General features: G+C 30.0%; 1 long non-coding RNA gene across 1 annotated transcript; it reads left to right on the plus strand.

Moving 5' to 3' along the window:
* The first annotated feature begins 105 nt into the window (after positions 1-105).
* Positions 106-3,381, plus strand: LOC146872517 (uncharacterized). The gene is made up of 5 exons (XR_014983027.1): positions 106-153; positions 1,469-1,811; positions 2,463-2,497; positions 2,571-2,718; positions 2,949-3,381. It is a non-coding gene; the product is annotated as an uncharacterized LOC146872517 (long non-coding RNA).
* The last annotated feature ends 10,043 nt before the right edge of the window (positions 3,382-13,424 follow it).

The raw sequence follows: 13,424 nt of genomic DNA on the forward strand, positions 1-13,424 counted from the left end.
TTCCCCCTCTTTCCCTTCCTTCCTTCCTTGGTTGCTTGCTTACTTGCTTGCCTGCCCTACCCTACCCTCCTCCAATCGCATGGCTAACTGTGCTTCTGCTAGAGAGCTGTTACTACTGCAACCAGGATCCTACAGGATACTCGATGAACGATCGTGAGTTTCGAGTCAATACTTTTATTGAGATTTTTCATTCTAATTTAGTCAGATAATCTAAACTTCGAAAAGATTAATTCAGACAATATTCTAATACTAAAATACAAATATCATTCTTGTTACTTATTATTTCTCATCGAAATGAGTAAAATTCATTTATTTTTCCTTTGAAAATCAACTCGCGCTATATTTTTCGATCATTATTATTATTTCTATTATCTCGTTTCCTATTGAAATTAAAGATCAAAGTTTATGAACGAAAGAATAGAGAGAGAGAGAGAGAAAAAGACAGCATAACACTATTAAAAGTTAGTATGTTATAAGTACAAAATATTTTATGAAACGAAGATGACATATATGAAAGAGTAATCGATAGAATCTAATGCCTATTATATAATCAAATCTAATGAAGAAAAAAAAAACAAACAAACAAAAGATCTATAAAAGAAAAGAGAAATTAATAAGATAAAAATAATATCTTACGTCAAAGACTTCACCTAAACGATCTCTATTCTCCAAAAAAAATTGTCAGAATCTCCGTTTGAAGCACTATATCCTATGTCTTTCGCATCCTACACATTTAATGGGGCTCATGCGTTACTCGCTTCCTATCGTAAACTCTCCTTTCGAGATAGCTTCTAGACGACGAGAACGGAAATCGTTACATTTAAACGATCGACAATAAAATTAGCAGAGTTCATAAACAATGAATTTCGTTGAAACTTGAATGCGCTTTAGCTCATTTCATTAATCTAACCTAACATCAAAACGATAATACGCATAATGAAAAAGAAAAAAAGGATATAATTCCATTTGAGAACTACGTCAAATAATAACGGATATTCTCATACATATATTATATTCCTTCTCCATCCATATATATACTTTGTCGAGTTTACGAACACTCGCGGAAAATATTAACGACCGAATCCATTGACTCGCAACGCCTTGAAGCAATATTGTAGCAGGCCGATCGTTTTCCGGGCGAGTGGATCTTTGATGGCGTCTCAGACACCCTAAGGGCCCTAAGACCCAGCACGAGCAACATTTGTCCTTGACTTCGCTGCACTCTTAAAGGGCTTCCTCTCTCTCTCTCTCTCTCTCTCTCTCTCTCTCTCTCTCTCTCTCTCTCTCTCTCTCTCTCTCTCTCTCACTCATTCTTACATTCTTTCTCCCTCGCACATTTTTACAATCTTTTTCTCTCTCACTCAATCTAACATTATCTCTCTCTCTCTCTCTCTCTCTCGCATGGTTATTTTCTCATTGTTTCATTTTCTTTCTTTTTCTATCTCTCATTCATTTCACTGAAGCATAGAAAAATTGGCAACGTATAGAGAGAAAAGGTAGTGCTTAGTTGGAATAAAACGAAGAGAAAAGCAAAAGGCAGCACATGTGCATGCCGCTTAATTGGGGACCTCCATGAAAGAAGAAGTCGAGGAGCGCGTGCCACATGCCGCGCGTGTCTTCGAAGGGGCCCTGCTTAAGGCCCCCAAGAGTCGACTTTACTCATCGAGAACGTCCTGCAACATTCGTATTTGACATCGTTGAACCGTGAAAATTTAATGTCCGGTCTTAGTGGGAAGAGGAGAGGTGGAGTGGCCTGGAGAACCAAGGAGGCATCTACTGTTACGATATGACGTGGCGGAAGCACGAACTCAGTATTTCTCAACCGTTCTTCTAACCATTGCAAATTTATATCTTATTAGTATACTAAGCAGTTTTGTGGAGGAAAAAAAAGAAATAACGAAGAAAATTTTTTACTTTCGACTACACTTTAATTTTAACTGCTATTTACTTAAACATTAACTTTTATCTCTCTCTCCCTTTCTCTCTCTCTCTCTCTCTCTCTCTCTCTGTATATATAATAATACATGTAGAGAGAGAAATATAGATAGTAAAAGAGTATATATATATATATATATATATATATATATAACCTTCTTACAATTTATACCAAACATTTTTAATGAAAAAAAAATCTGCCAGTTTGGACAAATTTTATTATTTTTTTTTTTCTAACCCTCTTTTTGATCCAAATACATTCATTATCTTCTTCTACTTTTTACTATCCCGAATATAATTACAGTAACAAAAACTAAAAATATCTAATTTTAAGAGAAGTTCGTTATTCTCTTTTTTCTATATCAGAGATATATACACACATAGACACACTTCCTTTATTATTCTTCTAATTTCGAAGCAATTTTATCCAGCCGACCATCTGCCAAGTGGTTTTCACATTTTGTGGCCGCTCTCAGTCTCAAGCAGAACAAACGACGACATCGATGTACCTTTTTTTTTTTTTTTAGGTATTCTCGAATGACCACCAGATTGTCCTTTTCTTGTAAATATATCTTCTTATTTTTCTTTCTTTTTTAAAATTCTAACTTGAGAGGATTCATAACGCTTGTTAACAGATTGGCAATGTTTCGAAGAGAAAATTTGAGAGACGCTGCACTAGATATCGCTCAGGGCCGTACGAATGCAACGACTGGTCTTATTCGTGGGTGGCCTACGGCAAACACGTTCCGTTTCATTCTCTAAATCGAATGAGTTCGAAAGAAGGTAGCTTCGATCTTTGCTAATTATGTCTCATCTTTGACAGTTAAATTCTATTATAATAATCGCCAGTCATATACAGTGAACAAATTTATGAAACGATAATACTCTATGTTTACTAATTTTCTAAGCAAGGATATTTTCCGGTATATATATATATATATATATACATATATATATATATATATTGTACACATCTCTTTCAAACGTTGATTCTTCTTCCGTTTCTCACGAAGATTCTTTGAAAAAAATCATCGAGGAAGAATGACTTTCGTAGAAATTGTAGACTGGACGAAGACTTCGCAATAACACCTATCACCATCGTCCATCCCGTTTTCCACGAACTCAGCTTTAAACAATACACGCTGGTATTATCTGTAGAACCGACCTAGACACATTCCGTGTTATCGCAAAATTGACGGCCGTGCCTAGCTCTCTTAACCACAGTATTTATCCGCTCTTAAATCATGTCTGTCGATATTATTTTCAATTCGTTCGGATTTTCTTATGTTAGAGATTTCTCAAAACGAAACAAAACGCCTGAAACTTCTTTTAGAACAAATTTTGCGTGACATTGAAGTATCCCAAGTAGAATCGATTTACGTTTTTCTTTGTTTTCGTCTTTAAATACAAAAATAATGTATAGATCTATTCTTTATAATAAATTATTTTTACGCATTCATTCTGTAAATATATTGTATTTTATGTGAATGAAAAAAAATAAAAAAATAAAAAAATAAAAATTGTAAAAAGAAAATTAAGTTTTCATGAAAAGTATCGATATCGTATAATCTTTGTAAATGATTTTAACTATTTTTTTATTTTTTTATTTTTTTTTTTTTATAGCTTTTAAATAACACACTACTAACTATAAAATTCAGAAATATCGTATATAACGATATCTAACTGTTCTATAATGATTTGAAATAAATTGAATAAAATAAAAACTTGAATTTTTCAAAATGATGAAAAGATATACAGATACTTTTCCTTAATCAAGTTTATATGATAAATGACGAACTTAATACTGATAATAACGACGAATGGTTCTTTAGTTTCACCTATGTACAGATATATATATGTAGATGCGAACGTACCAACGTAACCTTTATTAAGTGCATCAATAATGTTATGCAAAAAGCTGCCGGAACTCAAATAAAATGCTTCATCCCACACTAGAATTCCAACGAACGACGAGATGTGCAAATGCTGGAGTTTTGCATCGATATGATTGCTGCATAAAGAATTTTAAAATTTTAAATTTATACAGAAAAATCAATATGATATATAAAGTATTTAAAAATTAAAGGAAAAATATATTTATGAACTTTTGCTTCTTTTAATAATAATAATAAAAAAATATAAATTTATAATCAAGACCTGTTAAAAAAATTATAACATATGTATCTTTTAAATCAGATTAGTTCAGATGAATCCTGTAAAAATTATAAACAAAATATTTTTAAAATCATAATAAAATTATGATATATATATATATATATATATATATATATAATAATTATGATAACTTGTAACAATGTTAATAACTGATGATATAATAGCAATTTTATTTTACGATATCTTCGAATATTTAACATTAAAATATAAATTTTTGCATTGGCCAAAAATTATTTCTATATCTACGTTATAAATCAGCAATATTATATTTTTGAAATGCATCGAAATATGCAGCCATTAGCTTGGTAGTACTTACGTTATATCATTCGATATATCGAAAGTAATACCCAGTGCCCAGGTCTCACCACTTGGAGGTTGCTGCATATAGAGACCCACGGGCTAAGACTCTACTTCTAATATAAATTACTTCATAACATAAATTACTTCAATAAAATCAAAGCAATCGCGAAAACGAATTCACAGATTTTTTTCCAATTGAACTCAATTGGATGAAAATTCATAAACCGTTTATATCGACCTAACCTACCCGATTAAATTTAAAGAGAAGGGAGACCTTTTTTGGAACTCCATTCCATTTCAGGTAAAGCAGAAATAAATATATCAATGAAGCATCTTAAATAACTGAAAACAAAAATTCATTATACAAAGATACAAATTATGAATCTTATATTACAATAATTATGATAAACTTACGTTATATAAATGTTACATATGAATACATATTTTAAAATAACTTAATGAACCGGCGAAGAAACCTGTGAACATAAAATACATGAAACATAATAATTATTGATTTAAATAAAACATTCAAAATCAATAAAAGTTATATAGTAAATCATCATCAGTAAAACTGTGAACATAAAATATTTGACATATTATTCAGACACAATAATTATTGATTTAAATAAAACATTCAAAATCTATAAAAATTGTTTAGTAGATCAACAGCAAATCTGTGAACATAACATATCTACATCAAGCTTTATTAATTTCGAAGAATAAATTCAATATGTTAAAGACATTAAAATAACACATACATAATGTAACAAAAGGAATAAAAAAAAAGTTCAGACTGCTAGAAGAGAAAGTTTAATAGTCCAGGTGATATTTTCTGAAACAAAAATCACTGATTTAATTGCATTGAAAAATTAATCAGTATTCCAAATTAATAAAAAAGAAAAAGCGTTGAAATAAAATTATCCCATTCGCATTTCTTTTTTACATTCCAAATACCTTTATATGATGTATCACTTCTATCCATTTTTATGTTACCATTTTTATGTTTGAGTCATCTATATTTAAGATTTAAAAATAAAATTACCTGGAACAAAAAACCATATAAAACGGGCATGTGTGGAAAGATAAAAATTTATGTACAATTTATAGCTGAAAATTGATAATTTAATAAATATAATTATATAATTTGTTTTTAATTAAATATAATTATATAACTTTACAAGCAATGGAATTATATGAGAGTAATAGAATAAGAAATATTTATGAGATTAAAATTCTCGATGCATTATAAAATGTTCACAAAATGTTTTACAAATGTTTTACAAATGTTTTAAAACAAAATACGAATTATGCGTGGCTGTTATTTATGTTACGCAAAAAAAAATTACAAAATAGAAATAAATTATTAATGATTAAATATATTTACGAATCCAAATACATATTGCAAATTATTCAAGATACGCTGAGGAAAAAAAAATTACGAATATTAAAAAATATTCCACATAAAAGTTAAATCGCGTGAAAAAGGAAAAAAACAAAATACACTGCATCTTATATCATTTTAGAAAATGCATACGCAATTTTATATACCTCCATAATCACAACCATATCGAAATCAAATTTATATTTAATTAATAAACACAATATCTTATTTTAAAACGTCTTATACTAACGCGAAAAGTATGCAATTACATCAAATATCTGATGTACAACTTACATCATTTTCGAGACACTTTTTTTTATTAATTATTACAAACAAATTATTAAAAAAAAAAAAAAAAAAAAAAATGGTAATACACTTTCAAATCAGTGTAATTTTAAATCATCGCAAAATTATTATTAAAATGAAAAATATATTAAATATAAAATTTTATATTTCTCACGATTTCTATGAATTCATTTAAACAAATATATTTTATTAATTTATTTTATTTAATTACTTGACGATTATTATTGGCTTTAACAAACACTTCTATTCGCATCTGCATTCCTGAATGCAGGCATGTACTTACAGCGAACCTAAATCTTAATCAAGTCTTATAGATTTTTAATCAGAATAATCGAAATCTTTATAAGATGATATGGTAAGTCATTTTATAACTCGTGGTAATGTTGTGACATGTGCCAAAGATTTCGTATGAAAATAAAATCAAGTATTATTTATATTTTAACAAACATATATACAAAAAAATATATGATTATTCTAAAATAAAAATCTCTTTGCTTGAATATCCAGGTGCATTCCTGAATGCAAACCTGTACCTATTCTAAATATATTTTCATTCACACTCCTGAGTATGGGACAGCCTTTTCATTCGTTTCATTTATATACCAAGACTTATGCATTTATATTCCAAAAAACAATCATATATCATTCTCATATGCATAAACATTTATTCATAATCTTTATATCATTTATTATATCTCTTTAGTATTTCTTATGAAGCTTTCCTATATATGTATATATAATAAAATATATATATATCTTCCTCCTCTCTCTTATCTATTCATTAATTTCCTCATTTCATTTTCATTTGTTGATAATTTTGAAATAAAAATGTATACCCTTGATATATTTTAATATGCACTCCTGAGTGCTGGCTGTCATTTGTTTCATTTCATTCATCTAGCAAGACATATATTTCTTATCAGAATGATTCAAAATTTTTTAAATTTATTTTCACTATTTAAATATAATTCAATTATTATATATGGAATAAAATGCCATTTTCTTTATTTATTGTCAGACGAGTTTAATATATTGAACAAAAAATATCATTACAGTTTGAAATATTTATACGTTTCTTAATTAAGTATCCTCATTAGTGCATTCATTTATTCATTCATTTTTGATCATTCTGAATGAGATATATATATCCTTACTATAATATATTCATCCGCATTCCTGAATGCAGGCATGTACTTACTGTGTACCTATCATATGCACTCCTGAGTGCAGGCAAGCCAATTCGATCGCTTCACTTATATATCAAGGACTTATGCATTTTTATTCCAAAAAATACTCCATATTTCATTCTCATATGCATAAACATTTATTCATAATCTTTATATCATTCATTATATCTCCTTAGTATTCCTTATGAAACCTTCATATACATCTATATATAACAAAAATACTCTCTCTCTCTCCCTCTCTCTCCTCTCTTTTATATACTCATTAATTCTCTCAATTCATCTTCATTTGTTGATAATTTTGGAATAAAAATGTATACCCTTAATATATTTTAATATGCACTCCTGAGTGCTGGCTGCCATTTATGTCGTTTCATTCATTTAAGAAGACTTATAAATTTCTTATCAGAATGATTCAAAATTTCTTTCGATTTATTTGCACTATTTAAATATAAGTTAATTATTATATATGGAATAAAATGAAAGTTGCTCTATTTATTGTTAAAACAACTTTATTTTCTTGGAAAGGATATTGTGAAATATTTAAATATTTATTCATTGAGTATCTTTATTAATGCCTTCGATCATTTATTTTTAATCATTTTGAATGAGAAATGTATATTCTTGCTATAATATATTCATCTGCATTCCTGAATGCAGGCATATCCTTTCTTGATGTGTCTTGTTGATATCAAGCCATGGAGATTTTTAATCAGAATAATCAGAATAATCAGAATAATAAAAATAGTGAAAATCGGAATAATGAAAATCAGACTATAAAAAGATAAAAAGAATGATGATAATGATGATAATGATAATGATAATGATGATAATTATTACCACATATGAGTCATTTTACAACTCGTGGTAAAAGTAGGATATTGTAAAAATGGTTTTACAATCCTGCGTTCACATTATTTACCGCATAAGGGCCTTTGAGCGACCCGCGGTAGCACTGTGTTGACATGTAGGTATGAAATATGTATATATCTCATATATATACATACAAATTATGCAGTTATGAAAATGAAAGGGAAAAAAATATATGATTATTCTGAATTAAAAATCAACACGTCTGAATATCCAGATGCACTCCTGAGTGCAATGTTGCTGCAGGCCAGGGACGTCCACACAATATTTAACGAGCGTGATTCTAATTTCGTAACTAAAAATCTACTTCAAGAAAAGACTCTACTTTTAAAACTTTTAAATGCAAGAACTCGACTTTAATTTAAAAAGGAAAAGTACAATGACTCGACTTTAATTTAAAATGCAAAGGGAGAAAGGACTCGATTTTAATTTAAATTGTAAAGGGTGGGCAACTCGACTTTAATTTCAAATTTAAAGAGAGGGGTCGACATTAATAAAAAAAAAAAATAAATAATTCAAAGGATTTAACTATACATAAAAATGAAAAATTTACTTTATTTAAAAAAAAACTCAATGACTCGACTTTACTTTAAGAAGAAAAAAATTCCAAAGACTCTATTAGTTAATAATTACACTGCAAAAGCTTGACTCTAATAGCAAAAACCGTACGCGAATGTGGAACACCATAGCAAGAAGATGGAATGGTCCATCATCTCCATCCAGGATCAAACTACTACGAGCATAAGTGTCAACGTGGTAATAAGGTAAAGAGGATTTTGATAAGACCACAGGCCATTAACAAAGGGTTCGACATGCCGATCACCTTTAAAAAATGACTTGTAGTCGATAGTTGCCCTCTTGAGCCACAGTTTGTGGGGGCCTCTTCGGCATACAGCCTCTTCTTGCTTCGTGCTCTAACCACTGCATTGGAGCATTCCTTACGTGCGAACGCATGAAAATTTTACGAATCAAAAAACGCCCTACCGTTCAAAGCAACGCACCCACAAAAATTGACATGCCGCAGTGGATTATACTATAAGAATAAAATCGTCCCTAATCTAAACCGACCTAATCCCTACCTAATCTCACTTTACGCAACAAGACTCAAACCACTCGTGTTAACGCACGCATTAAACGAGACGCAATAGTCGCAAGCTAAGGAGTTGGGAAGTAAAGAACACATATTCGCTGGGTTTTTTTTTCTTTTTTTTTTTTTTTATATTACTTAACCTAACGAATGGTATGTGCTTGCGATGTAAAGTATCGATTTCTTCTAAATAATATTAACCACTGAGGCATGGCAAAATTCGCGAATGCATCACCCCAAACGGCACTGACGACTCCCAACACGTATCTTAACTGCGTTTCCTATTCTACCTGACTGCGTCTCGATTTTCTAATTATCTTTATTTATTTATTTATTTATTTATTTATTTATTTGTTTATTTATTTATTTACTACAAAAAAAAGAAAAAAAATGAAAGATTCATTAATATTTGACTTAGACCGTTAAGCTATCCTAGCCTGCGGACAATCAATGGACTCGAAGAATCCACTAATCGTGCATATTTACACAGGCACATTTAATCGAATGCTCCAGCAGAAATAATATTCATTCTAATCGATGAACCTATTACAAACTAAGATTAACTGCTTGCACATAAAAGGTGAAAAAAGTTTCGGTAAAAAGTCAAGATCCACGAGAATTGTAATATTTCCATTTTATGCACGTAAGTATATTCTATTCTGAGCAAAGGCTCATACAAAAGGAAAAGGAGGAGAAGGTTAATGATGATGATAATAATTATAATAGTTACCACATCGTGGTAAAAGTAGAGTTGCAAAAATCCTTATACAACTCTAATACATTGCACACCGCATAAGGGCCTTTGAGCGACCCGCGGTAGCTATGTTGACATGTAGGTATGAAATATGTATATATCTCGTATATACAAATTATGCAGTTATGAAATTTCAGGATCAAAAAAAAAAAATATGTAGATTCGTAAATATTTCAAGAATCGCGAAGTGCAAGCGTTAATTTATAACTAAGTATCGAACGAGTTCAAAATCCTTTGCTAAGTTCAAAAAATATGGAATGCAATTTAATGTTCTCATTGAGTGCAAAGTTTTTCGAACTGTCTGATACTGATACTGATACTGATACTGATACTGATCGCGCAATGCAAAGTGTCAGCAAAAAGTGTCTAAAAAAAGAAAAAAGAGAGAGAGAGAAAAAAAGTAAAAAGAATAAAAGATAATTCAGACATGCTGAAAGATCGTAAGATTGCTGAAACTTCACAAATCCCCGCAGACGTGACTTCTCACTCCTGAGTGAGAATCGGATCTATCGTCTTCCGGTCCCTACCTACTTATTTAAAATTAATTTTGACATTCACTCAGAAAAGGTATACTACCTGCCTGCCTATTACCTATATTTAAAAAGTGCAAAGCATTCATACCAACACATACACTCCACGGTTCTCTCACATTCCACCAGGGTGCAAAAGCCTAAACTAGAGAGCATGCCCCGGGACATCTCCGACACCCCAGTTCAACCGCGTATTGTTCTAATATATTAGGAGTACGTACCATTTGCTGTAATCGACTGCCAAGGCTAATGATTATTGCATATATGACTAAAGCAAAAATACTAGTACATACTAGTATATACATGGATACTAGTAATAAATACGAGTATTTCAAATTTTCCACAGAATAATGTGACAACTATGCAAAACGATAGTAATATAATAAGATATTTATTTATTATTAATTAAAAAATTATCACGAAACGATGTACAATGCATCACCTAAAACGCACACACAAATGCAAGGTACACCGTGCAATCAACAGCACAATGACAGCCGCCAAAAAGGAAAATTAAAACTAAACCCACGCTGACTGTTTTTCACCCATACGAGTAACACCTGGGCAAACGTATAGATGAGAACGCAGAAAGCATGGGGGGAGAAACGGGTATTAGTATAATTAGCGCTGAAAATCCTGAACTAAAAAATGATTAACTTATAAACTAGGCCTAAACGGGCTGTGACTCTACGAGTCTCATTGCTTATCTTATTAGCAAGGACTCAAACAAAAGGAGGAAGAGGGGGAAGGAGTTAATGATGATAATAATTATAATAGTTACCACGTCGTGGTAAAATTAGAGTTGCAAAAATCCTTATACAACTCTATTACATTGCACACCGCATAAGGGCCTTTGAGCGACCCGCGGTAGCTGTGTTGACATGTAGGTATGAAATATGTATATATCTCGTATATATACATACACATTATGTGGTTATGAAATTGGATAATGAGAGAATATTTATTGAAAAATTTAATTTATTAAAATATTTAATTTATTGAAATATTTAATTTATATGAAAAATAACCTCGGACGATTCCTTTCATTAAATGGCTGTTCTAATGAAAGAACGGAATTATGATCCACCACTTAACTGACAGAATTTATCCGTCGCGAAAGGGTTTTGTCTTCTTGCTCATTTGTTGTTATGTCGATATATCGAAATATCAAAGTAAATCGCAATTGAATAGATTAAGTACGAACCAATGCATGAAACGTACACCACGTTGCATGCTTTATTTATACGAAATCGGGTAAATAAATGCCCGATTTCACAGCTAATATCGCGAGCAAACGTTAAGAAAGAAAAAGAGTACTAATTAACAGCACTGTTAATTAAATGAACAAATCCGATGCAACAAGAAGACCCTATCCTGACATAATAATAATAATAAAAAATTCAACAGAAAAAGATATACTAAAAACTACTACACATAAAGGGAACCACTCGTGAATAAAATCAAAGATCTTAATCACGGACACTTTTGCTCGTTTCGAACGAAGGACATCTACGAATACAACCAGTAACCCGTGCCGATATGGACCTTTTATCCTCAGCATGATGGGCACCGGAGGAACTTAAAATTTTTTCGCTTACTACTTAAGAAGTTCTGCGATGGCTCCAAAACACTCGTCCCCCTCGATGTAAGTCGAATGATGTCGTGAAGTTGATTGAAATTATTGATGAAACGTTGAATCGTTGATTAATCTGTAATTAATAAGGTAGAACAAAATTATTAATTATATGTTTCATATCAAAAAGAATATCTTCAATGAATGAAAATGATAAAAAAAAAAAAAAATATATATATATATATATATATATATATATATATATAATTTGAACAACGAATGAAAAGTAATAAAGAAAGATACTTACATGTAATTGTATCCAGACGAAGCCTTACAATCGTTGGTAAAGATGAAGAGGATGAATTTTTAAATTCACACTTTCGACCATTACAATATTTATCGCAACGCAATCCTCTTCTCCCGAATTGGCCGAAAGTGTGTTAATGGTTCTAACGCGACGAACAAATGATTTTAACAAGAATATGATATAAATTCTTGTTTTCTGATTTAAACAACGCGACCGAAAAATTCTAATCGGTGAACAACACTGACTCTAATTCGCGATTTTATTTTATTTTATTTTTAAAACAACCTATTCGGTTGCAAAAATTTCAAACTTTTTCGCACAAGCACTGACTCTAAGATCGCATTGCACACGATCGCAACTGATGCCTTATTAACTAAAAGAAATGTTTGTTAAAGCAATTTTATCATTTTATATCTTTTAAATTATATTACTTCAATTTCTTGATTTTATATCTTTTAAATTGTATTATTTTAATCTTCTTATCCCCGAAAATTCTGAACTTGTAATACTATCTTTGCGTATTTTAATAATTTCTAAAAAGAAAACAAAAAAAAAAAAGAAACAAAAAGTATTCAAAAGATGTAACTGCAAATTCGTAAACTATATACTAATAAATTAAATAAAAAGACAACAAACGATTAAATATCACATGTTTTATCTATTGCTTAAAGATAAATTTAATTGCGATAAGGTTATGTTCATAAAAATATACTAATTGCGTGGATACCTATATTAAAGAATAGATATAGCATTATAATAAAACTAAACAAGATCTAGTGATATATTAAAATATGATAATCTATGAAATGAATTGGACGATCAAGCGTATCTTGAATTGAAATACTATTTGAATTTAAATCCATGTTATATATATATATATATATATATATATATATATATATGCAATATATAATAACTGCGACGCATTATTTATTATCATTCATTTTTGTTACTATTAATCAACGATTAAGTGAGAAATTATAATTTTTTAATGCATCGAAAAGTTAGCCATTAATCCGATA

Source organism: Vespa mandarinia, chromosome 15 (genome assembly GCF_050613455.1).
Source record: "Vespa mandarinia isolate Hongniang chromosome 15, ASM5061345v1, whole genome shotgun sequence".
Lineage (NCBI taxonomy): Eukaryota > Metazoa > Arthropoda > Insecta > Hymenoptera > Vespidae > Vespa > Vespa mandarinia.